The 27373-nt window shown below is 44.2% G+C and overlaps 1 pseudogene across 1 annotated transcript; it reads left to right on the top strand.

Annotated features, from left to right (window-relative positions):
- LOC147889394 (transcription factor RF2b-like) lies at positions 1-23668 on the top strand (annotated as a pseudogene). Its single transcript, XR_015542879.1, has 4 exons — positions 1-1206; positions 6814-6946; positions 7182-7266; positions 22658-23668. The product of XR_015542879.1 is annotated as a transcription factor RF2b-like (transcript).
- Positions 23669-27373: the final 3705 nt, after the last annotated feature.

Below are 27373 nucleotides of genomic sequence, written 5' to 3'. Positions count from 1 at the left end.
TTTTTTGTCATCACCTCACTGCCATCCTTGTTCTAATCATTTAATTCAGGTAAATCAAGAAGATTTAAAGACGAATTCATCATCATCTTTCTCTGGTTCCTGCGTCAAGATTCGTTACCCAATCCAGATCTGTGGGATGGGGGTTGCCAGATTTTGGATATTTTCCTGCAATTTGACAGCTGAAGTGTAGATGATTGGAAGCAGGAGAAGGTGTGTAGATAATTGGAAGCGTGTAGATCATATTGGAAGCAGGAGTATTAGATCAAATTGGAAGCAGGAGAGGAAGCAGGAGCATTAGATCAAATTGGAGAGCAGGAGCAGTTGGGTTGATAGGAGCTTGATATTGTCTCGTGGGAGAAGGCGAATGGAAGATTTCGGATTGCAGTCAAATTCTGCTTCTGCAACTGCTGCTAAGGCCTCAGGCCTCAATGCTGTCAATGCTTCCAACAACACTCCGAATTCTTGCCACAATGGTTATCCTCCTCGCCCTTCTCAGTCGCAGCTCCATCACTCAAAGTACCCCTCTCCCACAAATGCTCTCACCATCACAAGGGAGCCGTCTCCTTCCCTTTCAGATTCATCCATGAGAAGTGGCTCCGTTTCCGTAGATATTGCTATGCAGGAAAGTGCCACATCTCCGGCTCCTCCTTTGGCAGTAGCGCCAGCTCAGATGGCAAGCTCCGGACAGAATTTTAGTTCAGATGTTAACCTTATGCCCATCATGCCACCTCGTAATCGGGGTCACCGCAGAGCCCAGTCAGAAATCTCATTTCGTTTGCCCGATGATATCTCTTCTGAACATGAACCTACCGTACTGGAAACACCAACAATTTCTGATGAAGTGGGCGAAGACTTGTTCTCGAAGTATATTGACGTTGATAAATTTAACTCTTACTCTGCCACTTCTGCAGCATTGCCTCGCACGAAATTTCCCTCAGATGCGCAATCTTTACCTGTCCCCAAGCCACATCATATGCGAAGTGTTTCTGGTGATGGAGGGCTTGCAGGTATTAAAAGCAGTAACGGGATAACCAACTTTGCTGGCGACCGCCCGCATGGAAGGTCGCTGCACCAACATAGCAAATCCCCGGATGAATCTGTACCAATCAAACAGGAAATCGGCTCTGAATCATTGGAGGCAAAAAAGGCAACGCCTGCCAGTAAATTGGCAGAACTTGCATTCCTGGATCCTAAACGAGCAAAGAGGTCAGATTCTTACAGTGGGTTCCTTTGTTCAGATTTTCCAGCGTTGAAGATCATCTGTTGTTTGTACCACCCTTTCAAGTTTGATTGGATCAGATCGCCAATTGTGGATTTGCTTGATATGCCTGTGAAAGATAGTGGAGGTACCTGTACTTGTCAGCTGTTCTGTCTATGCCCGGTCCACTAAAGAATTGAGTTTGCAGAGTTATGTCGTGCAGGGAACTTGCAAGCAGAATTTCTTGGAGGGTTCCATTGATTTAATAGATGTTCAGGCCGAGCATGAAAGGTCCTTACCATCGTGGCTAGATACACAGAAATACGAGATTGCACTCTTTCCACTCTTCGTTTTGGAGGTAGAGGGGATATTAAAATTCAAAGAACTTGGAACATTAATGTTTTCTGACACATTAGGCATCCTTTGAAAGCTCAGATGAAACTGATTTTAGAGAGTGCAAGTAGATCAGCAGTCAACATCTCTGTAGTAGACTTGTCTCCTGAAACAATTGATCTGTTGCTTCTACAGCAGTCGTCAGACTTATAAAATCTAGGGAACCAGCTGTTGGTGTAGCATGTTCCTGTCAGAGTGCAGCGGGCTGCGGAATATGCAAACAGAAACAGACAGCATATATGCGAACTGAGAGACAACAGAATTGTGATGGAAGAGAGATGATAATATGCGAAATTGGAGAGATGATATGCGAACTGAGAGACAGCAGAAGTGCTATTGGAGGGAGTTGAATGTTGCCCAAGCATTTGTCGTGGTAGAGGCTTGGTGAAAAGGTCTGCTGCGTTGTTCTTCATTGAATAGAAGGTGAACAGATGTCACCATCCAAGATCTTTTAATGAACAAAATGGTACTGGATCTCTATGTGCTTGGTCCAGGTATGGGAACTCCGAATTCCTCACAATAGCTATCCAGTTTTGATTGTCTTACTGGATGACAGTAGATTCCCTCTGCTGGAACCCGATCTTGCCTAGTGACCTTTGTAGCCATACCATCTCGCAGGCAGCTCCATAGACAGCCCGATACTCAGCCTCAGTTGATGACGAGGCCATGGTGGGCTGCTTCTTGCTGCTCCACGAAATAGATTGTAGACCTCGTGTTTGGATCTCTGCCCCAATCAGAGTTGTTCCAGCCTTGAAGCCAGACTCTAGGCTTCACTTTCGATCCTGCAGCATAAAACAGTCCATGATCCTTTGTACCTTGAAGATACAGCAGGATCCGCAATCCTGCATCATAAAACAGTCCATGATCCTTTAGAGGTGTCTGCATGAAGGAGCTCAACAGCCCGACTGGAAAACTCAGCTCCAGTCTGGTGTTCAGCAGCCAGATCCAGCTTACGATAGAGCAAGGCATCAACCCACTCACAAGGATCATCTTTGGAAAGCTTTGTATTCGGGTCCATGGGAGATGAGATCGGCTTGCAGTTCTCCATGCCAAATGCTTCCAACAGCTCATGAACATACTGCTGTTGTGACACACAAAAAACCCTCTTGAGTCTTGGCGATGTTTTCCACATTGCTGGCTGTCAAGATGAGATCCTCAACATAAAGTATGATGAAGGTTATCATGCCTCTCTCTTGATAGAGATACAAGTTGGGATCGTTTGCAACAGATCTCCTGAAATCCTTTGGAGAAACAAGGCATCTATCTGTTGATTCCAAGCCAGCGGAGCCTGCTTGAGACCATACAAAGTCTTCTTTAATCTAGCTGCTCCACATACACCTCCCCTACAAGTCCCCATTCGAGAATGCTGACTTGACTTCCATTTGGTACACGGGCCAGTACTGGTGAGAAGCAAGGGCAATCATCTACACCTTGCGGTGTGGCACTTTGGAGCGCTGGACATTGGATTCTAGAGCGACTGCTGAAAGCAAGGCTTCGCTTGCAGGCATTTTCTATGTCTTCATGCCTCGAGGGATTTGCTGGCTATATAGTCCTCCTCCCTGGCTGTTAGCCCCTACTCCAGAGATTCCCTAGGCAGTGAGCGGGGTTCTCTAGAACAAGTTGGTTTTCTTTCAGCCAGACTTCTCTGTTGTTGTTAGGTCAGCGTCTCAGGGACATTCGACTTGTATGGTTGATTTCTCTAAGCATTAATAGAAGGATCCTTTTTCTGTAGAAGAGCGGAAGGGGGAGAAGGAGGGAGATGGGGTAGGAGAGAGATAGGAAGAGGTGGAGAGAGAGAGAGAGAGAGAGAGAGAGAGAGAGAGAGAGAGAGTTCCACTTCATCCTCATGAAATAATTTGCAATTGTAGAACCTAAACATTGATATAAATTTCCAATTTTCTAAAAAATACAAGTTGGCTAGTGTAAAATCTTATAGAAAGTTTTGGTTGTAGAAAGTGTGATCTCTTGAGGGACATGTAGTTCCTTTAACACTCGGACACAAGAGGGCTTCTTCCAATTCCTCCTTATAAAAGTGTCAAACAACACTTATGAACATAAATTTTTTTAATATTCTTGTGCATCAAAACAATAGGTTTGCATCGATAATTAACGTAATTGGGATTCTAATAACCATCTAGCAATGCCTTGACAGTACTAGACCTTCATCCTTTTGGACCTTGTCTTGCTGATGTTTAGCATGCATGGGTGCCAAAACCATCGATACAATGCATGGGCGGGTTTTATGTCGATACTAGTATTGGTATATACTGATACTTATTAGTGTTAAGATATATCAACACTGTCAGAATATCAGTATTTATCATACAAGTCTCAATGGGCTGGGGCAAAGGGCACGCTAGGGCCCTTGCTGAGTGCTAAACTGATCTAAAGAGCTCAATAGCTCAAGCAAAGTCAAGAATAAATCAAATACTAACTGAAGTAGGCTAAGAGCTGGGACTCGAAAACTGAAGCCCGGCAGCGTGGTGGCTCGTCTGTGAGTGGCAAAAATATCTCGGATCTGCGTCTGTCGGGTTGTCTCATGCTGTGGTGGCAGGGGAGCGTGTGGTATCCTTGATCTCTGAACGCGTTGGGCTATGTTCAGAGTGACCCCTCGTCTCGGGTAGTCTCCCCCGAGGAAAGCTGTGATAGGCCAGACCTCAATAGAGTGTGCAAGCAAGTAGGAGGGAGGAGGAGGGAAAGTAGATAGGATTAGATGTCACATCAAAAGTGGTACAAGAGTAGAGGGCTTGGACTTGTATAGTCCCCTCCATTATCCCCTCTAAGCCTCACTAAGGTACCCCTAAATTAACCCCTTTTCCCCTTCTGTTGGAATGGCTACCTCCCCATTTGTAAGCCCCCCATATGAGGAGAGCATGGGGGGGGTGGACCTAGGAAAAGAGAGAGGGAGGGGGCTGCCACATGGGCAGCACCTCACACAAAGAAAGGAAGTACCTGACAAAAGGAAGCTTGCCTTGAGGGCAGAATGACCAAGTGACTGTCAAGGACAGAGCAGAGCAGATCTGCGCAGCATCTCCATCAAGGAACGAAGGCGCGATGATGTCAGCCACTGTACGGATCTGTACGGGCTGCTGCAGGGCAATGTACGGAAGGGTACGGGCAGGACGTGGTGCCACAAAGGGCTGCAGCATGGTGCAGCATGTTGGGGGTGTATGGGCAGGTGTACAGTCTGCAATAGAGTCTCCAGCAGCAGAAAAGGGCAGCCTAGCAGCAGCCCAAAAGGGGCTGGCTAGGGCCCTTATATGGAGCTGGTTGAGCCAGCCAACCAGGCCGACCAGCAGGTTGGCTGGTTAGGGTTGGGCCAGCCAACCGAGTTGGCCAGAGGGGGTCGGTTTATCCCCCTAGACATAGAGGCTGGAGAGTTGCAGACCTAGCTCAGCAAGGTGCTGCCCACCTAGGCTGTTTCACAGGCAGTAACGTGGAGAAGAACACTCTAGACAGAGCGTCTACATTTGCTCGAGGTGGAGCAAAGATCTAGAAGTGCTTGACATCTAGTAGGAGAACCTTTTGGTATTGTATCCTGTCCTACTTTGTGGACGGATGGAAATATAAAGTGTTGCTTCTATATTTGTCTTTGAGCATTGTCTACTTACTAGCTTGCACATCTTTGCACATAAGTTTAAGAAGTTTGTGATTCCACACCCCACACCACATTGTGTGAGCTCTTGGGCAATTCTATCAGTCTTCCGCTGTGTGTACCCTCTGTTGGGTAATTTCTAACACCTTCATTACATCTTTATTCTTAACTTGGTTGTTGTTTCGTACTTAGTGAGTGTTGACATTGGGCATGAACGCCATAAGGTCTTCTATAAGCCCAAGCTTTTTGGGGAAGCCGGTAGAGGGTGCCTTTTCTCTATCCAAATCTTCTCCAACAGCTGTGAAATGGTTTTTACCTCTATCCAACTCTTCTCCAACAACTGTGAAATGGTTCTAGTAGGTCAAAAAGGCGCTCTAAGTATGCAGACCTATTGCCAATAGGGCATTTTTGGAAGTTGAAATGAGGATGTTCTCATTCACTACCATAGTTGCGCGAAATGCCATTGCGTGCGGCTGAAACGGAAACGGAAATGCCAGCCGTTTCAGAAACGGCGTTTTTGGTTGCCTGTTAAAAAAAAAACAAACAAAATAAAACACCCACCCACCCATTCACCCCCCCGATTTGAGGCTATCTAGGGGCACCTTGAGGATCGAATGAGGGCCGCCACCCACGTAGGCAGGCAGCCCTACCACCGGGCTGCCGCGGCTTCCTCGGTCGCCTGCTTTTCTAAAACACCCTGATCAGGGTTTTTTGCCACCTCATGCCCTTTTTTGCCACCTGCATCATCCCAGATCCACTCCAGCCTCTCTGTCTTCTCTACCAATCTCCACTCTCCTATGCTAGCCTCTCCACTCCCCTACCCTCTCCATCCTCCTATTCTAACCTCTCCACTCTCCTACTCTAGCCTCTCCACTCTCCTACCCTAGCCTCTCCATCCTCGTACTCCTCTCCTCATTCTCTTGCTCTCCCTCCTCTTTCTCCCCATACTCTCCCTCATCCTCCTGAGTTCCTATACTCTCCGTGCCTCCTCGTATTCTTCCTCCTCCTCCTCCTGCTCCTCTCCATCCTCTCCTCCTCCTCCTCCTCCTCCTCCTCATACTCTCCCTCTCCCCCTTCATAAATTTACTTTTACACATAAACTGTATCATATTGCTGTTTCTCGTTCTGTCATTTCGGATTGGGCCGGAAACTCCGTTTCCGGCATGTACAAGTCTTATCAATATTTCAATTTGATAATGGATGTATCTTTGTATTTTTGGTTGACTTTTGTAAAATGCCTGTATTTTGAAAGTAAGGTATGCTAACCTTTGGGCTTTTGTCTCTGTTGAAGTTTCTGGACAGGTATGCTAACCTTTGGGCTTTTGTCTCTGTTGAAGTTTCTGGATGGTATTTTAAGTGGCCTGTGTCACGGGGATCCTCTTTAGAGCATTGAGGGTGTCTTTTCATATGAATCCCCTTGGTTTTTATTGTCATTGTTTGATTGATAAACTTTTGTTACAAGGTTTTAGCTCGCTGTGATCTATGTAGATGTATTAATCCAGTTTAAATTGAATCATATGACAAGGAATGCATTCTGATATTTTACTACTGGGTTGTATTAGGTTTCAGAGAACATATATGTTTGCATACTTCTTCAAACATGTAATTCACAGGAAAGTTTGAACAGGATTTTGGCGAATCGACTGTCGGCAGCTCGCTCAAAAGAACGCAGAACACTTTACATAGCAGAGTTGGAGCGAAAAGTTCAGAGCCTTCAGACTGAAGCTACAACTCTTTCTGCCCAAGTGGCTATGTTGCAGGTGAATATTTTGTTGAAATATTATTCTACTCAGATGCATGGCTTGTGTCTTGCCTGACGTGATGTTTGCTTATATATTATCTCTCATCCCTCCTGCGGCTTTTATTATTGTGGAAAAGATAAACAAGGATTTTGAAATTTAAGCTCATGTGCTCTATAAACCTAGTCATTCTTGAATACATTAGCTGGCAGTTTGAAGAGGGACTTTGGATTGATTTATGGTCTTGTATCTGCAGAGAGACACCTCAGGATTAACAGCAGAGAATAGTGAATTGAAACTCCGGCTTGAATCTATGGAGCAACAGGCTCAACTTCGCGATGGTATTATCATTTGCTATATTCTGCCTGCATTTCTTGGAGAGAGAATGAAAGGGGAGAGGGTGACTTCGGTGGGGGGGGGGGGAGAGAGAGAGAGAGAGAGAGAGAGAGAGAGATTGATGTCTGCAGAAGCCCTGACGGGGTTATGAGACAAAGTACACATCCAAAAAAAGGTGAGGCCCTTACATCTCTGAGTGTCAAAGAGGGTTGATGAGTGCACAAGGTATCTCAGATCGAATATTTAGCACACTACTAAATTCTAATAATATTGTGAAGTGGCCTTCATTACATCAGTTTTAGATTGAGAGTCTTTGGGTCTAGATTTGAAGTCTCTGATTAGCGCTATTCCATCTTGATAAACAGCCCACCTTCCCTCCTTCCGAGCTTCTTTCAATTTGGCTAATTCTGGGTTCCTTACTTTGGTCTTGGTAAGAGTGAGCTCCTCTAAAACCTATGTCTTGGTACCTCTCATGTTGTTGGTTTGTTTGAGAACTTTGCCCCTTGCTAGCTTGTCCTGGAAGATTACCCTTGCATCCCTTTTTGGAGGACACAATCTATTTCTTTGGAGTCCCACTCAATCTAGCAGATTGCCTTCTTGAGATTGTCAAGCTTTGTTTCTGTGTTGCTCTCACCCACACTCCAACCCTCTGGTAACCCTCCTATGCGTACAATCCGATCATTGGCAGCCCTGGTTTCTTGCTCTTTTACCTCCTCATAGACATTACACTTATAAATCTTGGAACTCACAGTGGCTGTGAGTTCTTGCAATTCGGAGCTTTGCTTCTCTAAGTTCTCACTGCAAGAGGCAAATCTACTCATGGGGGTTGAGCCTACTCTGGTATTTGTGGAAAGTCAGGGCATTAAGGGGGGGGGGGGAAGAGAGGAGATGGTATGATATGATTGTATTGAATTCCTCTTGAGACCCGCTAGGATCTATGGGACTGGTGATCACAATCAACAAATAGTGTGGTTAGTACTTGTTGGGATAGCTTGTGCACTAGTCCTAGTACCTTGTTGTGGTGCTCCAAAACTTCCTACAGATAACTTCCTAGCTTTGTAGCCTGCTGCTCTAATAGATTTTTCAGGTTGCCTATGATGTCATCATACCTTTCTTTGATGTGTGCATAGGCCGAACAGCTAAGGGGCACATGCTGCTCATTTTCCACTTCCCTTGTGGGGCAGATTTGACATATTCTTTTTTCATTTGGGACCCTAGCTCTTGCCCTCCTTCCCTTCTCCACCTCTAGATCATGTGAGCTGGTTCTCATTTTGCATATCAGATGCCTTTTAAACATTGATATGGTATTTTGCATCCCATAGCTGCCTATTGGATTAATTTCCTGTTTGTAGAACTGCATTTTCGCCTGTGGGTCTTGCCATAATTTTTGTAGCATCTTCTATGTCACTAACTCCCTGATCTCGCATGCATCCTCTGGTATACCAGCAGCTGTTATACTACATAATTCTGTCCACAATCCCATCTCAGTGCCATCCAGCAGTTTGTGTAGCTTCCAGTGCCTTGTGAGGTATCCTACTGGCATCCATCTTCTCAAATTGTGGAGGTAAGCCATGAATTGGCGTAATGCCTCCCCTTCAAGAGGTATCATACCCATCTCAGCCAGTAGGTGGGATAGGGTGTCTGAGACTTGACCCCCAATTTCCCTATGAGAAACCTTTTATGTAAAGTTTCTATTCTTTTCTAGTAGGTCCTAGAGAGCCCGGGAGCCCATCCTAGACACCCGTAAAGGATCACTATCTGTACAAGCATGGTGTATGGAAACTTTCTCATTTCCCAATTCCATAGGTGTGCCTTCCTGCACTTATTTTGGAAGCTGTACAAAGCTTTCAAACTCCCTAATATTCTTCTTTCTGCACATGCATACTCCAGCCCTAGATATTGTTATGAGTTGCGAGTCCCAATCACCATGACTTTTGTCTTGGCTATGTTGTTCTGCATTCTTGAGTGTTTGCAGAAGTCACTTAGTGCATTCAAATGTGCTTGCATTTTCTGCTTGCTCTTTGCAAGGAAGACCACATCATCTGTGTAGATAAGCAATAGTAGTACATATCCTACAATTTGGACACCTTCTCTTCTCACCTAATCTTCTAGATCATCAATAAAAAGAAAAAAAGAGTTGGCGAGAGGGGACAGCCCTGTTTGACCCCTATGTAACTGCTTATGACAGCTTTCCCTTTGGAGCATGATCCATTCACAAGTGGTTACGCTAGCTAAGCTAATACTTTCTCATATAGACAGTATGCAGCCTCTCTCAGCTCGTGATGAACTTGAAGCTTTTCCAGTCTTTCCCATAGTTTCTTGCACGGGACCATGTCAAAGGCTAACAAAATACAGCCTCTATTTAATGCTTGGCTTTGGCATCCTTCTGATGCAGCCCTTACGGTGACCAAATAGTCTACTGTTGAGTGTTTGGATCCACTAACAACGGATCTTTGTGCAAGGTCATATCTCAAGTTGTGTAAGACTCCAAGAAATTTCTTGGATTCGACCATAAGGTATCATTACAGTTCCAAATAGCTCAGCTCAGGGTCTCTATGATTGGAATCTCATAGATCCCATCCCCCTATGTAGGGGGACCATGAGATGCCCGTTGAGGGCATATCAGAAGTCATCCATTTCGAACCACTGCCCACGTCCCCTCCTTGCGCGCTATGTCTAGTTGCTATAGGAGGGTGCACCTCTCCTCTACTTGTGGAGGTGTGAGGTCCTTATTCAGATGCATGTGGGGGTGATCCCGTAGAACTATACACTTGCATAGTGCTGCAAGGCAGGCGTGAGTGTCCCTAAATCGGATGATAAGGGGTGCTCCTGAGTGGGGTCCTATCCTATGCGCCAGGCGTCCTCAATTCCATGCTCTGGGATTCCTAGAGTGGAAGCCACAAAGCTGGTCGCATCGTTGATGGCATTGGTGGAAGTGCAAGGGATCCCCTGGACTGTGATGCTGAGAGCCTTGGTGGCTCTATGCTGTTGCTCTAGGAGAGAGAGAGAGAGAGAGAGAGAGAGAGAGAGAGAGAGTATTAAAGTCTTCAAAATGCTGAAGAGTCTGTGAGACTGAAAGGGTGGGGCCTCTAAGTGGGCATATGCACCCAAGTACAACATAAACATAAAAACACTAGCAAAAAGTGTTTGAGCCCATGGAGAGAACGGAAGATGTGGTGTAGCATTACTGTGGGTGGTCCTTTGTTGGCTGGAGGAGGAGTAAAGGCCACAAAAGGCTCTGGTGATGTATGGGGCTGCAGTAGCAGCATAAAACCCATGATGGAGCGCTGGCGATGGTTAGTATGCATGGTCCACTATAATCTCTTGGCTGTGGCCCTGCGTCGAGCCAGTGCCGCTGTCACACGCATTGGCCATGCCTCTCATTTGGTAAACTTGGAGAGAAGATCCTTGAGCATGATTTGTGTATCGACACGTTGACTGGTCTGTTGCATCTCTTGCATCTCTCGCTCCGGACCTTAGCTATGCAGTCTCCTTGGGACCTGCTAGTTTGTGCTATCTGATGGGAAAAACACTCTAGGTGGAACCTAGTTGAGCACCTTGATCTCATCCATGTTCCTTGAAGAGCTGGTCTATATCTTGTACAACCTCGTGAATGAAAGTTGCCAAACGCCTGAGTTCGGTGAGACAAGGGTCTGAATCCATCCTGAAGAGACAGTGATGATGACCTCGGATCTCATAATACTCAGGGCATCTGAAAGCAAAATGCTCATAGGGTGCAAATTCAGCTCTCTTTAGGTGTGTCCTCCGTCCCATCCAGTCTCAACGCGTAGCTGATGCACGAAAACACGAAACTACCCGATCGAAATCCTCAAAGAGTAGGGGAAGTGGATCCGTGTGTAGCTTGGTGGATCGATGAAGCCCCCCAGATATCCGTTATGTTGGCATAGGGTTGGTCTCCTCCCCACCTGTGGCCCATATGAGGAGTGCATCGGGGGGGTGGGACCATACAATAATAGGATCAATCATGGGGCTGCCACATAGGCAGCACATTTGCTGCCATGTGGGCAGCAGTGAGAGAAAGCATGTACTTGGCAATTGGAGGCCACCATAGAGGGTAGATCTGGCATGGCAATGCTCAGGGGTTGACCACAATGGAAGGGGACTTGATTGCGCAGGAATAAGATGGGTGCTGATGTCATGAGGCTGTACGGATGAGTACGGAGCAGACCCAGGGCCTGTAGAGGACCTGGATGGTCACGGACTTGCTGCAGCAGGAGGCGGAACCAGCAGAGGTAAAAGGCAGATGATTGGGAAGAGATGGGCCTGGTTTGGGGCCCAAGAATAGGGCTGTATATAGTCCAGACCATGGCAAAAAGGTGGGGGCCGGGGCCTGGTTGGGCTGGTCTAAGCCAGCCAACCAGGCTGTTTTGAACCTGGAAGGGGGCCGACCCCAGTTGGCTATCCAGTCGGCTGTTTTCAGCCTGGATGGTCGGCTTTTGGGCAAGGCCTTGTGCCCTATATAAGGGGCCCATATGGGCCTCCATATGCATCACTTGGAGCATCCGTTAGACAGTAGATAGGAGCAGCAGTTAGGGCACCCTTAGGCATTATCCAGGAGGTCAGAAAGAGGCTGCAGACGAAGCTTGAGGTGCTTCCCACCTAGGCTGGCTTTCCGGACAGCAAGGTGGAAGGGATCTTTGGACAGCGAGTCTACATAAGCTCAGTGGAGCATGCAGGCTCATAGATCTAGAGGTGCGAGGCATATAGTAGGTGAACATTTTGGTAATGTATTGTGTCTAGTTTGTGGAGGGACATAAATATATAAGCATTGCTTCTATATTTGTCTTGGATGCATTGTCTATTTTGGCTTGCACACACACATGAATGGTTCTGAAGTACACACACTGTATGAAGTTTGATTCCATAGTGAAATACTTCCGCATGTAATTCGTGGGCCCATCTATCAGTCTTCCGATGCGGGATATCCTCCAGTGGGATTTTGATATTCTAACATGGTATAAGAGCCCTAATAGAATTTCTCGAGAAGTGGAGCTTGAACCCAAGGAGTTTGCTGAAGTACGACCTTGATTCAGTATTCAGAGGAAGTAGCTTCGGTGTATGAAAGATTGTATGCAGGCATGAGGCTCAGATTTAGGCAGATGTTTGAAGGATTGTACCGAGGTGGGAGGCTCAGGTTCATGCAGGTGTACAAGACCCTAAACTCTTTACGTCTTTCAGCTCATTATCATAGCCAATAGTTATCATATCCCAAATTTTAGTAAGGGCAAGCTCAACGGAACGAATTACCTGTTGTAGAAAATGAAGGTTTGGAGCCACTTAGTGTTGAGAGAGTCATGGGATTGCGAGACGGGCGAGATGGGTGAGAGTGCTCTCAACGGAAGCAGAACGGAAGAGGGTGAGAGAGAGGGAGAGCCAGAAGAGTGCCACACAAGTTTTGGTGGGTGCAGAACACCCTAATCTTCTATGTCATCCATATATATATGTGTTTGAGTATTGTACATAACTAGGGTTAAGGCACAATGGCCTTTAATCCCCACAACCTCCCACTTAAAGGCCAATGTGCCTTTAAGGGAGAACAACCAATGAGCATACTATCCAATTGCCCATCAACACATGACAGACTAGGTAGACTCTTTGTTAGCATATCTGTAGGGTTATCATTAATATGAACTTTGACAAGCTCTATGCGCTTGTCCTCAAGTACTTATGTAATGAAATGGTACCTGATCTCAATGTGTTTGGTCTTTGCATAAAAGACCGGATTTTGTGCTAGTTGAATAGCACTCATGAAATCACTATGCAATGGTACCTGACCTCAATGTGTTTGATGAAATGGTACCTAATCTCAATGTGTTTGGTCTTTGCATAAAAGACATGATTTTGTGCTTGGCTGAAATCACTATGCAATGTCAGTACACCTGTATGAATTCTCAAATCTCCCACTAGTTGATCAAGCCATATAGCCTCCTTGCAACCCTTTGTGGCTGCAACATACTCGGCCTCTGTCGTAGACAAAGCGACGCACTTCTGTGTGCGAGACATCCACGACATTGCATCACCTGCAAAGGTGAACACATAACCAGAAGTGGATCTCCTGCTATCCACATGTGTCCCACACTTGGCACCTCTTGCTAAAACTATAGAGCCTTTCTGAATTTTTCAACTCTGAAAGCCAAAGGTGGTTTGAAAACCAGCATCATCTAGCTGACCCAATGAAATGAGACTCCTGGTCAGCTTAGATACATGTCTCATATTTTTCAAAACAAATGCAGATCCATTTGCAAAAGAAAACTTTATGTCACGTGCTCCCACTATGTCACATGCATAGTTATTTCCAAGATGCACACGACCTGTCTTTCCATTGTTATAAGTGGAGAACTATTTTCTATGGGGAGTAACATGGAATGAAACACCGGAATCCAAAATCCAATCCTCGGAATATGCATCATTTGAAGTGGTAAGCAACTATGCAAGTAGACTAAACATGAAGAGAATGTCATTGTCACTATTATCCGTGACTGCATTGATCTCCTCGATCTTCACTTTTTCTTTGTTCTCCCTTGGACTCTCTTCCTGCTTATGTGCATCCCAATTTGTATTCTTTTTCTTATCATTTAGCTCTTTTTTCAGCTTATAGCAATCCTTTTTTATGTGGTCCTTCTTGCCACAATGGTAACACTCAATGTTCCATGCCTTGGATTTGCTAGGAGACTTTCCTCTTTCTTGAGACTTCCCCTTGAACTGTGATCTGTACCTTTGCACATTTAAGGCTGCATCCTGCTTGTTGCCATCCATAGACTTCTGTCTAATCTCCTCGGCCAACAAGCTACCCACATCATCATCAAATTTCAGTACTCCACCAGGTGCAGAGTTACCGATAACTGTACGGAAGGTATCCCATGAGGATGGCAATGAACATAAGAGGAATATTGCCTTAGTCTCTGCATCAAAATTCATCTTCTGAGCCTGAAGCTGGCTGAAAATAATAAGTGAAAATAATATTGAATTCATTCAAGTGAGAAGCATTAGAGACTCTTTTCTTCATTTGCAGCTCAAACAACCTCTTCATGAGGTAAACTTTATTAGAGGCAGTTTCCTTCTCATAAGTGGCACATAATTTCTTTCACAAATCTTTCGTAGTTTGCTGATTTACTATTGTGAAATAAACTAACTCTGCAAGATGGAGTCTAAGAGTAGGCTTTGCTAATGCATCCAACTCATTTCAATCATCCTTAGACATATCTGCAGGCTTAGCTTCAATCCCTGCCAAGGGTTTAATCTAGTTCTTTTGAATAAGCACATTCCTGATCTCTTCTTTTCACAAAGAAAAGTTTGTCCCATCAAACTTTTTAATGCTGAAAAACTCATTTTTAGACATGGAAGAGGATGCCATGATTAAAATAAAGCAAAATCCCAAACGCTAGTGCTTGCAAGAAAGAATTACACCAAATACCAAGTGCACTCAAATATGTACGCCAAAATGGAAGGTAACATCACCAAATCTCAAAGGCTCAAAGCATCAAAATGCATCTGACTCATGTGCATATACTATGCACTCATATGAGCAAATCTTACCCAAAAGAAAATGCAACCTGCAATGACAAAACAATGGTAAACCCAATGCCAATAAGAGCCAAATGACTCAAGCATAAACACTGTCCATGGGCATAAGCATCATCAATGTCTCATCCAAGAAAGCATAGCACAATCAATGCATCAATTGCAATGTGTCAAAGCTGTCCCTCAGCATAAAATAGCATCTATGTGCTAAACGTCCATCAATAAAGCATCCCACAAGGCAATCTGGGCTTATCAGTGCATCTAATAAAGACCGCAACACATCCAAATGGTCAATAAAGCATCCACTGCAACCCAATGTAAACCCCAAATGAGCGCACACGACTCAGATTGCAAGTAGAGTGATCTATATAAGGTAGTGTAACAAAAAAACGCGTTTCGAGCAGTAGAAACGTGAAGAAATGTTTCTAAGAAATGTGCGGAACGTGAAAGTTTTTTTGAAAATTTTTTAAATTAAAGAAAAACTATTTTTATTATTTATATAAAATACACTAATTTTACACGTTTCTAGACGAAACATTTGTCAAAATCTCGAAACATTTTTTGAAACGTGTTTCTAGAAACGTTTCTTGTGACATTGGTATAAGGTATATAAAAAAAACCACGGCTCCACGGCAATGACCGCTAGTGAAAATAGAACGCGAGATGCCTCAAAACATGGGCGTCACTGCATAATCAGACGCAGCAAGACAATTTGCAACTATCTCTCTTCTGTTGGAACTCCAAAATCCCAACCGATGAATGGGAAACGAGGAGTCAATCCTTGCAATTGACCTGTAATAAAAAATCAAAGGTTTGAACCTTTGAAGATTTTTGACAGAGAAACAGACGATTCAACGTCTCAGAGAGATGGGACTTCTCTAAATCTCTACGGAATCGTGCAAGAGCTAGCAGGTAGGGGTTTTTGGGCCTCTGGAATGCAATGGAACATACGGTTTTGGAAATCGTGGTCCCATTCACCGGGTCTAACACACGAACCAAAAAACGTTTTTGCAAACAGATCTGTTTGTAAAAACCACCGGAGTACAAATGATGAGTAGCACAAAGGTTTTAGGATCTCTTGAGTCCACCGGAACTGATTGATTTCCGAACGGTTGCTTCAAACTTGAGTTCCAACACACTGGCAGAAAAACGTTTAAGCAGGAACAATGAGTTAAAAATCCAATGAAAGGACCCGAAATTCAAGAATGAAGAGGTTTTCGAACTCCCAAAGTGCAATGGATACCAAAAGCAAGCAATGGTTGCCTTTGCAAGTCATTCCGAACTCTCAATCGTTGAAAGGAACAGGGGGAATTATCAAAAAACGTCTTTTTTCTCCAACCACCTACAAGCTTGCAAAAAACCTCTCAGAGAACTTTCCAAAGGTTTCTACAAGGTCTCTGCACACCAAGATGCAAGTAAAGTCATCTGATGGAGCTTCTCCTTCCTCCCACAGAGTTGTAGCTGCAGACTTTAGGCTCCAAGTCCACACCCAGGCTCAGCTAGAACACCCGAGCTCTGATACCAGTAGAGAGCGCTCTCAACGGAAGAGGGTGAGAGAGAGGGAGAGCTAGAAGAGTGCCACACAAGTTTTGGTGGATGCTGAACACCTTAATCTTCTATGTTATCCATATATATATGTGTTTGAGTATTGTACATAACCGGGGTTAAGGCACAGTGGCCTTTAACCCCCACAACAGGGAGAGAGCTGTTGCCTCAGGCCATCGTGAGTATCCCAACCACAGCAACTTCGAGGCAGTAACAATGCTAGCGGACCCTGTATTAGTCAGAGTATTGCAGATCCGGGATGCGAAAGCCTTCCAGTCATTGTGGGTATGACAACAGATATGGTGCTTCCTCATATTCAGATGGCGAACTCTTCTTTTGAGGCTTGGACAACATTGAGGGATAACAAAGAGGTAAGAATCTTAGACCTCAAGACAAAGTTGTACGGCATGAGGATGGATGAAGGGGAATCGGTACAGGAACACATCACCAAGATGAAGGGGTGCAGGATCACCTAGCGACAGTTGGTTAAAGGATAAGGATGGCAAGATTGTTGTTGGGAATGCTCCCCTGAAGCTATAGTAGTTTTGTGACGATAATTGTAGGCCAGAGGGTGGCACCAGTGACTTTCGAAGAGCTGGTTCTTTTGATGCTGCAGCAAGAAGCTAGGTAACCATGAAGCTGAGTTAATGCGAGGATTTTCTTTCAAAGAGACCGTGGTGATAGGATCATCCCAGGAGTCTAGAAGACTGTTGAGAAGAATATGAAATACTTAATGATGTGGCATCTTCTCATCATGCATTGACAGTTGATCTAGTAGGTTTATAAGCTGATTCAAATGATGTTTAACATTCTGTCCTTCTCGTATTCTAAGCTCGCTAAGCTGTCTTTTATTCAGGTTTATGAGAGTGTGATTGTGTTGGCTCCTCTCATCATAATCCCTTGGTCATTAGTTGTCCCATCTATAGTATCACAAGACTTTCAAGCTTTGAGAATATTTTCAAGATTAAAATTTCAAATACTAAAATCCAACTTGGCACCTTCTGAAGGGGACACTCGTTGGTTTGACCATCGGGCCTTTCTTGACATATCACACAGGCTATGTGAGTATGTTGTGTGTACTTTAATAGGGCAATACAATCAAATAAAAGTAAAAGACTTAAAGATATGAGTGGTTCCTTTTGATTAATGCACAAGTGTATCAAAATTCCAAATGGAATTTGGCATAAACCTTACATCGATAAAGTCGGCTAAGAAATAATGATGATGCCTATCTCGATCCCGAAACTATTTCCTAGCGCAAGGTGCTTTTCTCTAAGTGTGAGAGGATCCTTGGCTATCATAAGCCCTTCTTGTATGTGAGAGGATACCAACATGCGCGACCCCTGTTTAAGGGCTCAGCCCTGCTTCTTTCTCGTCTACTGCTGCTTCGATGGGCTTTCTTTCCATGCATTTTCCTCCCTTTGCTCTCTGTCTAGTGTGTGTGTGTGTGTGTGTGTTGTTATAGGCAAAAAAACGTCGTAATGTGAATAGTTTAAATAAATGTGAGTGTGAATGTGTGCGCAAGGGCCCAAGGTTGAGGTGGCAGGGCAAGTCCATGTGCCACCTTTCCATGTAAGAGGACCCATAGGTGTGTTGTACATAGTCCATGTCATAAATAATATTATATGGTGAGATGGCAAGAAATCCCATGTACCACCCCTCCACCTAGGCGGTCCCATGCAAGCATTAAGTGAGATATAGCCAAGGTCAATGGGATAGATAGTATTAAATTGGTGGAGGTGTCAGGGGATCTTGGACTTTCTCATCCATGTGGGCTAGTTCCATGTGGGGTGGTGATGCATAGTCCAACAAAAAATATTTCTATAAGGGAAAAGTAGGATGAGGTGGCAAGCATCTTTGTGCCAATCCTCCACTTATTCTCCTACGCATTATAATATTGAGATGGAGCCATGGAGCCTCTTAGACTATTTTTGAGTGGAGGAAATTGTCACATACTATTGTGGATGCGCACTGCCAAGCCCACATGGGAGAGGCCTCCACCCACACCATGCATGTGGGAGGAGGCATTTATGAGAGGATCCCTCTTCCTTAGGTTATAAAAAGGAGGGACTATTGCTTGATGCGACATGCTCATTCTTGTATAGCCACCATTCTAGCATTTTGATTTTCCATCCTTCCTTTTAATAAAGCATGACCCTCTTCCCTTGATGTCTCTATCTCCTCATTCTCTTTCCCACTTTGTCATGTACATGCTTCTCATCCTCCCCCTTCCTTCTTGCCACCTTCTTCATCTCCATCCCTCTTCTTTCCTTTCCCTCTCCCATGCTATTGTTCTCTTCCTCTCCATCCCACTCTCTCGTGGCTCTTTAGCGTCGCCATGGCCTGCGCCTGACAGCGTGTGTCGGTTTCTTTTCTTGTTGATAGTGTGTGTGTGTGGATTGGAGACAATAGACCTATGTACAGGATCGTTACAAAGGAGGCGAAACAACGTTGGATGGGAAAAGCAATGATGGAGCAGCACCCTCCGGCATCTTAGTGTTGGAAAGGTCACCTCCCCATCTGTAAGCCCCCAAATGAGGAGAGCATGGGGGGGGTGAACCTAGGGTTTGAGTGTCTCACATGGGCATCTGATTGGATGCCATGTGGGCAAGAATCATAGAAGATGGTGGGTACCTGGAGCTAGGATGGATCTGCAGTAGCAAAAGGCGAAGCAGTAGCCAGCACAAGGAACCCGTACGGCGCAGGACACGTGGCTGGGAAGAGGGCCTGGCAGAGGCACAGACAGTGCAGGGAGTGCAGGCCCAGATCTGCAGCAGGAAAAGTGGCTTTTAGTGGGCAGGAAACAGGCCTTTTATAGGCTGGATATATGCCTTGAAAGGAGGGCCAAAGGGCCCTGGAAGTTTGGGCCAGAAAGCCCTGGGTTGTGTGCCTTATAGGGCTGGACCAGCCACAGACTGGTCGGCCAATCTGTACCAGGCTGGTCGGTTTTTATCAGCCCCCCCTGGGGCCTGTATAAAGAGGCCATTCAGGCCTCATTTTATCATCACTTGCAGCAGCAATTCCACCAGCAGAAGGAGCAGCAGCAGGGCTATCTTTGGGCCTACAGTCAGGAGGAGAAAGAAGTACCTTGTGCTGCAGACTTAGCTAACAGGAGGCTGCCCACCTAGACTGGTTTCCAGACAGCAAGGTGGAGAAGATCATTCTAGACGGAAAGTCTACTCACGCTCGAGGTGGAGCACGCGGACTCTAGTCTAGAGATAGCCAGCAGATAGGAGGACTTTGTGATAAGATCAGAGGACCACACCATTGGTGGGACTCTGGATCTGTCTCTCTTGTATTGTGTCCATAGTTGTGGACGGAAATATATTATTTGGTGGTTTCTCTATCTAGTTTGGTTCATTGTCTATTGATGAGTCTGCACACCTATTGAATGCACATAAGTAAAGAAGTTTGTGATTCCACACCCACACCGCACACTGTGTGAGCTCCTGGGCATTATTTCCGCTGCGTGTACCCTCTGTTGGGTCATATCTAACACTTAGCTACTTGTACTTATTTTATCTTTGACTTCTGGGGATGTTTGCTCCTATCCTTTGGTTGCTTTTTTAATTCTTATAACTTTTGTGGGTTTGAACCTCTTCAGAGGTTTCACTTGGTAATAAAGCTTCACAAAAAAAGAGTGTGTGTGTGTGCATGCACGCACGCTTGATCTATCTAATGTTATTTTTGGACATCTACATGCTTCTATTTCCGGTTTTCCATTTTATACTTGTCTGCTCCATGATTGGCAGCTTCTTTTGGCACATCTGCATTGGTTAAGCCGTCCTCCGGATCCCAGAAATACACTCCGTTCACAAAGTATTCATTGGAGCTGTGTCTTTGATCCGCCGTTATTTCATCTTCAGCCTAGAAAGGCTTATTTTCTACATCGATTGGGTATCTCCACGGTGGATGGTGGACGATCGGATGCTACTTTTTCTTTTCCTCAGGCCAAGAGGCAATTTTGCTTGGGCATGCATCATTGGCCTAGTTGGTGTACTCTCACTAGCATGCTACTTCCATTTCAGCATGTCCCCCATTTATTTACTGACCATTCTCTCATGGATTGGAGATTTGATGGAGGCATTCCGGGTTATTCTCCTTTCTCTTTTGGGGATCTTATTGTAAGAAAACAATACAACGTCTGTGCTCAACAGATAACAGGATCTCATACGCAAGAGAGAAAACAGATAGTATGGAGAATAAAAAATTTGATTACTGTAGAACTGATACAATAGATGGCGCTGCCTCCCAACCGTGCGCTCCTATGAAAGAAGCTTCAACGGCGAGCTGGAAACAGTAGAGGATGGATGCTAGATGCTATAAGGAATCAGGGTTGCTGTAGCCAGTGATGAAATGGGCTTCACAGGCTTGCTCTTATATAGCCACTAGTTGTAGTCGGTTAGACCCAATGTGGTGACCGACCCGGTCCGCCCAAAACGGTCGATTGGGGGTTGGTCCCGAAATAGGCCACTGACCACACGATAGAACCGTGGCGTAAAACAGAGCAACTAACCTACGGTTTCGTTCGGCCCACAACCATTCGGGATCATCTGGGACTCCAAACGGGCCCCGCAACCCGAGAGTGGGCTGCCCCGGGAAAAGCTCCGTCTACCCTCAATGCGATCAGTCATGGGATGCCTTCCCGCTGTGATTTTCTTCTTGGATATATTGATTGTAGAGTGAAGAGCTATCCTTTTGCGACCTTTATGTTTGTGGAGTGGAAAGAAATCCTCTTGCATCTCAAATGGCATGGTCGGGACTCTCTTGATGGAACTCATTGCGTGCTGAGAGTCCACATTGGTCTAAGGCGCTTGCTCATCCGCTGGCTTTGTAGGAGCCCAGACGCTCATATTTTATTTGGTCCAAATGGTTCCACATTGTGGGAGATGTGCTTGATGATATTGGTACTCTACTATCTTTCCCGACAGCAGTCAGAAAATGTGGATTGGGACTGCACTATTAATCTCTTTGGTATACACTTCTCAGATGCTCCAAGGCTTTCTACCAGTTTCGGCCTACTGGTATTGTGATAATTCTTTCTATCTTAAATGGTGCGTTGCCCTATCAGCTAGATTTAGATTTAGATGCTCGTTGGGAGAGACTAAAATGAAAAGGTTTAGACTTCACAAGCAATTGTAGCTTGAATGAAGAGATCTTGGACTACCTTTTGATTAGCCTTCTCCTTTAGTGCTAGCCTTTGTCATGGCTGAGTCTGCCCTTCACCTCCGGAGTGCCGACAAAAACTCAGTACGAAGAATTTGTTTAAATGGATGCTCAAGTATGTGTGGGTGTGTGGATTTGTATGGGTGAGAGCATATTTTTATACTAAGGTCTACACCCCACTGTTGGGCGCTGATGACGTCAGTGGGGATGTCATAGTAGCTAGTCCCTGCTATGCATGATGGAGTTTATGGTTTTCAACCTTGTGAGTGATGATCATGAGATTGAAACTGCAGTATGTTGTGTTTTTAGAGGATGAGTTTGGGAATGTTCCTGGATTCATCTAGGTATATTGGCCTTTCACTGGGCTATCGTCCGTTACTGTGGGCTGATATCACGCCAAGTTGTATAAGGTCTTGCTGCCTCCCCCTTGGATCTCAGATAATGCAAATCATATTCGGTCTATGACTCCCAATGCAAAGTGGTAGCTAAAGAGATTGCAACAACTTTGGAATTGCAAACTCCCTCTTCGCCACAGCAAGTTTCATATGGCAGGTTATGCTTGTAGTTGTTCCATTTGGACAGATTTTGGCACGTCGACATATTGCTCCTGCTATTTATCATAGATGTCTGGATCTGAGAGGGTCCATGGCTTACCTCTTTTGGCATTGCCTTTGCCCTGAGACTCATGACTTTTTACATTTTCTTTACATTTTCTCTATGGGTTTTGTTTCCGAGTGCTTGTTTTGTCAAGCTTTTTTGGCTATTTGGGATTCACCCTATTAGGCAGGGTTTTTTTTCGCTTGGGTTCGCTATTGGGCTCTCTGGATTGGAAAGATAGAAACCATAGAGTATTTGATGATCCGTCTCTAGCCAAGAAGCATTTCTTCCGGACATCTCTGTGACAATCATTCTTTGATTGTCTGCGTGCTTGTCTTCTGGATTACCCTGCATACTTGTCGTATAATGCTATCTTTTGATGTTGTGCTTGCATGTTCCGTTTCTGGGGATTGCTCTTTGTAGTATAAAGACAAATAGATTTCACTTAAAAAAGAAGCGTGTGTGTGTGTGACACGAGAGAGAAAGAGTTATGTTTGATTTTGGTGATGGTTTTACATTGACGTGGAGAAATCATTTGTTTGTTAGCCCTCAATGACGCATTGAGAGAGGAAGTCCAAAGGTGGAAGCTGGTAACTGGGCAGCTCAATGCTGCTAATGGACAGATGCAGATGCCATACCATGGAAGCCAATCAGCGTCTATAAATCAACAGTTTTACCAAATGCAGCTTCAGGCACAGAACAGTTCTCAGCATTGTCAACAAGTACATTTCAGTCGGCTGGATTAGGAAATTTTCACAGGCTATCAGGAGGCCTCAGTCTTTTAGGGATGAGCTCACCAGGCCTGCCGATTACTGGCACTGTGATATTGTGGTAGCTATCAGAAGATTTGATTTATATCAGAAGGATAGTCTTCAGTATGCTGTGTGCAGAGAAGCAAATGGTGTATCTAAGACAGATGTCCACTTCCATAACAAACAGGTGTCTGCCTTTGTCCCTCCTTTTATTGTGTGGCATGTCTATTACCATGTGATTTTTTTATATTAGTTTCTGTATTGGTGCCAAGTTGGAAGTTCACTTTCCATGCAAAAGACTTACATGCCCAACAACAAGGGATGGTCCTGATGCAGTCCACTGTGTATATCAACACCATTTAGCATGTAAGAAATGATCACGTAGAGAACATAAGCTGACCAAAAGTAAAGTGGGTGAATGGAAACAACCATCTCCCTAGACAAAGGCTCTCTCTCTTTTGGATGGCAGGTCTTACTGAGTTTTATTTTCTTATTTTCAATCTCATTTGAAGTCTTGAGCATCACAATCTAGAAAGATCCAAGAAGATGCTGAAACATTGATACGGCTTCAACTCATTTTAAAGGTTCCTGGAGAATTCAACATATTCCCTTGATATTCCATTATGGCACCTCAACCCAGTCGATGAGTAGCCCCAGCAGTTTCAGAGCTGACATAGGCTTCTATTCAACTGCTGCAAAAAGTTATGATGAGTGTTTTGTTCCTGCAACAGTCCATAGTCTGGGATCTTAGTTGTAGCTCAATTGTATCATATTATCAAACAGCTGGAGCAGAGAGCCCAATTTATCAGGATTTTATCGTCTTCTTGGAATTATTAGGATGGCATAATCGTTGTGTGTTAATTATCTTGCTGGGAAGTTCTGTATCATTGCTCATCCCAACAAGAATGTATGCATGCTAAAGGCCACTACCTCATGGGATTGAAAATTATGCAGAGGGGAATTGTTGAGATTGGAGCTAGGGTTTTGTGTAGAGGTCCGTGTGATCTGACAGGAAGAACTCCGTGATAGAGCTCTGAGATGGATTTACCAAGGAAGAAGTTTGCTCGTCTCTGTGATCGAAGAAGCATCTTGCGGTGCCTGATTGTCTCATGAATGAAGGCTGCCAAGCATCTCTGGTTTGGATAGGAGAGGAATCGAGACCTACTCTTCCATTGGTCTCCCCTACCCACTCCCACTCCCTCTCCCACTCCCAGCCTCCCACCCCCACCACCAGCCCCACCTCCCCCACTCCCACTTCCACTCCCACTCCCACTCCCTCTCCCACTCCCACGCCCACCTCCCCCTCTCCCACTCCCACTCTCACTTCCACCCTCCCTTTCTCCCACTCCCACCTCCTACTCCCATTCCCACATTCCCACTTCCACTTCCACTTTCACTCCCACTTATCAATCCTAATGAAAACTATTACTTAATGAATGATATTACTTAAATCAATGGTGATAGGGTTTAGGGTTTGGGGTTTAGGGTTTGGGAGTTAGGGTTTAGGGGTTAGTGGTTAGTTTTTACGAGTTTGGGTTTGGGGGTTAGGGAAATGTCAGTTTATCTATTTTGCGATTTACATCTCCAATTAAATGCTTAACCGTATAAATTTGTGCTTCTCACTCTAGAAATTATTAATTTTGAGCAGAGAAATTTAGAAAATCATGAATTTCTTACAGGGCTCCAAAATAAGCTTCGTTTTTTCCTAATGTCAAACCCTTTACTCTTAGGTGAAAATCATAGTTGTGTTTACATGCTATCCAGGAAAGACCTCATTCACACTATTAGTTGGTAGTGGTTTGGTGCAAACTAGCTGTGATTTTTTATGTCTATCTTGCTTCATTATAACAATTATTTGGTTGGAATACTTGACCATCTCGGAAAATTGTCTATGAATTTTCAACACTAGAGATACAAAGCATTGACAGCAATAGTTTCTTGCTCTACCAATTACATGTATATAAATCTTTGCTCTCAAACAAAAAGAACCATACTTGAACAAGACGTCGATCAAAGGGAATGCACATATACAAGCAAATAAAAAGAGCTCTCTCACATTTTTTTAGGACTGGTAACATCTTTTAAAAATTACATATAATGGATATATCATAACTATAGTATTGCTTATTTGAAATAGTCTCTAAAAATTTGCTAATACACGTGTACATATTCCAAATATCTTCTACCAGTCAAAATCTCTCCTCTGTGGTCTCAAAATTTAACTAAGTTCATTGCTAATACTTGGTGGGTTTCGATGAGAAGCCAAGGCTTGAGATACTTCAATCTTTGTAAGTGCAGTCTGGTGCATGAACGCATGCAATTTGTCACTCAATTTCAAAAATCCCATGAAGACAAAGTAGATTGCACGGAATGTATATCTCTTTCTTTGCAACTTGTTGCATGAAGTCCTTGCAAGAGCATAGTGAAAACTCTGATATTGTCGTTGTGTATGTAAGGCTTGTGATAGAACTCTCTGTACACACATGAAATAGATGTAATTTATTTGGAATAATTATATTCTCTTGTAGAACTTCAGTATTCAAACACTGAGCCTTATGAATCCTCTCTTGAAACACTTTACTATTTTGTTATTCCTTAGGCTCGTGCGAACATGACTCATTGCTATAACACTCCTTGGCACGGGTGCTTTTTGCACATGCAGACTGACATCCTCCTCAAGCAAAAAACTTGCTTGTTGCAATTGCTTCCTTTCATGTGTTTTAATGGAAGTCTCAATTGCAACCTTCTAAGTAAATGACTAGGTATGCCCAAGATAGACTAATCAACACACTAGGTAGGGATTATAGAGGTATTGCAAAACCACACAAAATGCTCTTTGATACCATTAGGATGCTGTCTTCTACCCTTGAAGCAAGATGCAGAGACATCCTCAGTCGTACTTCAACCCATTACATTTATTAGTACTCCACACCTAGTCTTTGTTTCAACAATAAATTTGAAGCATGTGACCATACTATGCAAGTCTGTTCTCTTGACATACCAATTAGCATCATGCACAGCAGTCTCTTTGCATAGATTGTCATGTTCTTGCGTATTATATGACCTTGCTCTCCTCTCACCAACAGGTCGCTTGCTGGTAACATAATATACTATGGCCTATGACTATCATGCTCCGTCATTGTTGCAACAGGAGTGGTAGAGCCTCTTCTCCTTCTAATCTGGGTTTGCTTCATAGATAGACTTTACATCTTAGGTGTTTGCAGGCCAGCTTCTCCTATGATATTGTGAGCCATATCAACAAGTTCTTTTGTAGATACATTGATAGAATCACCTATCATCATCCTCCTTAATTTATCCAAACTAGGTCTTGGCCTCATACAAGCTTATATATTTAGCATACCCATGAGCAACTTGCATACTAGAGTGCCTTTTTTGTAGATACATTGCTAGAATCACTTATCATCATCCTCTTCCTCAATTTATCCAAACTAGGTCCTGTAGTGCCAAGTATGTAGTACTGGCCTCATACAAGCTTATATATTTAGCATACCCATGAGCAGCTCGCATATTGGAGTACTTGGTCTCTAACAAATTCACTACAAGGACAAATCCACTGTTCTTATGTTGTTCAAGAAATGACCCCCTCCACTGGGAAACCTGTATGTTCCACCATGCCAACCAACTCTCAAGGTCAGGCAACTTACCATCTTTCACATGCAATGGTGCACTTCCTTAGAGCCTCCTTGCTAATCTCCTCACTAGCATGAGATGCTGCTCTCCTCCAATTTCGGCACAACTTCTTGTGCTCTTCTTGAGATGGCATCCTAATGCATCTCCTTGTGTGCTCTGTCATGGTGATCTCCCAATGGAAACTACATGTTCTCTCATTACCTTTCATTACAGTGGAGGGTCCTCCATTGTATACACTACAAGCCAATTTGCACACGCACCATCGGCCATGAAACCTCTAAATTCTGGTAGAGGGAACACATTCTTTATTAAATGTTCATTAAGTAGTTTCCACAACTTAATCTGTGCACCATTATCCTCAATCTTGAATTCACGTGTAGCAATTGTCAGGTCTCTGATGAATGGGTCGTAGACGTGGGCACCCATGGTGGATCATCCTCTAACTTGGTGGACATGATCAAAATGCAACCATTGCTCACCCAAGCTCCCACTTGGTCTCATTCTGTTCACCAAGTTGAGTCCTAATCTTAGAACAATAGTGGACTTCTTAAAGACATGAGGTTGTTAATCATTTTGATAGTTGCCCAAGAAAAGAATATTTTGTAGGAAGGGTTATCTGCAACGCCTTTTCAAATCCAGTATTGCATCAAGCCCATTGTCCACACCTTCAATTCCATGTCTACTTGCTTGAACAACTCTCTAAATCCGTCTTCTTTGTGACAATAGTGTAGTACACAAAAGAACATCTTGAAAACTAGTCTCATCCAGCTCCTTTTTGATGTCCTCTTTTCCACCAATCAACATTTCCATGACAATGTCTGGCAACACTAATCTCAATACTTTTGCACGATGCTGAGAG

Source organism: Dipteris shenzhenensis, chromosome 20, assembly GCF_047967505.1.
Source record: "Dipteris shenzhenensis isolate YYH24624 ecotype China chromosome 20, Dip_SZ_1.0, whole genome shotgun sequence".
In the NCBI taxonomy this organism is placed as follows: Eukaryota; Viridiplantae; Streptophyta; class Polypodiopsida; order Gleicheniales; family Dipteridaceae; genus Dipteris; species Dipteris shenzhenensis.
The sequence above is the reverse complement of the archived record's forward strand: the minus strand, read 5'-3'. Positions and strand labels throughout refer to the sequence as shown.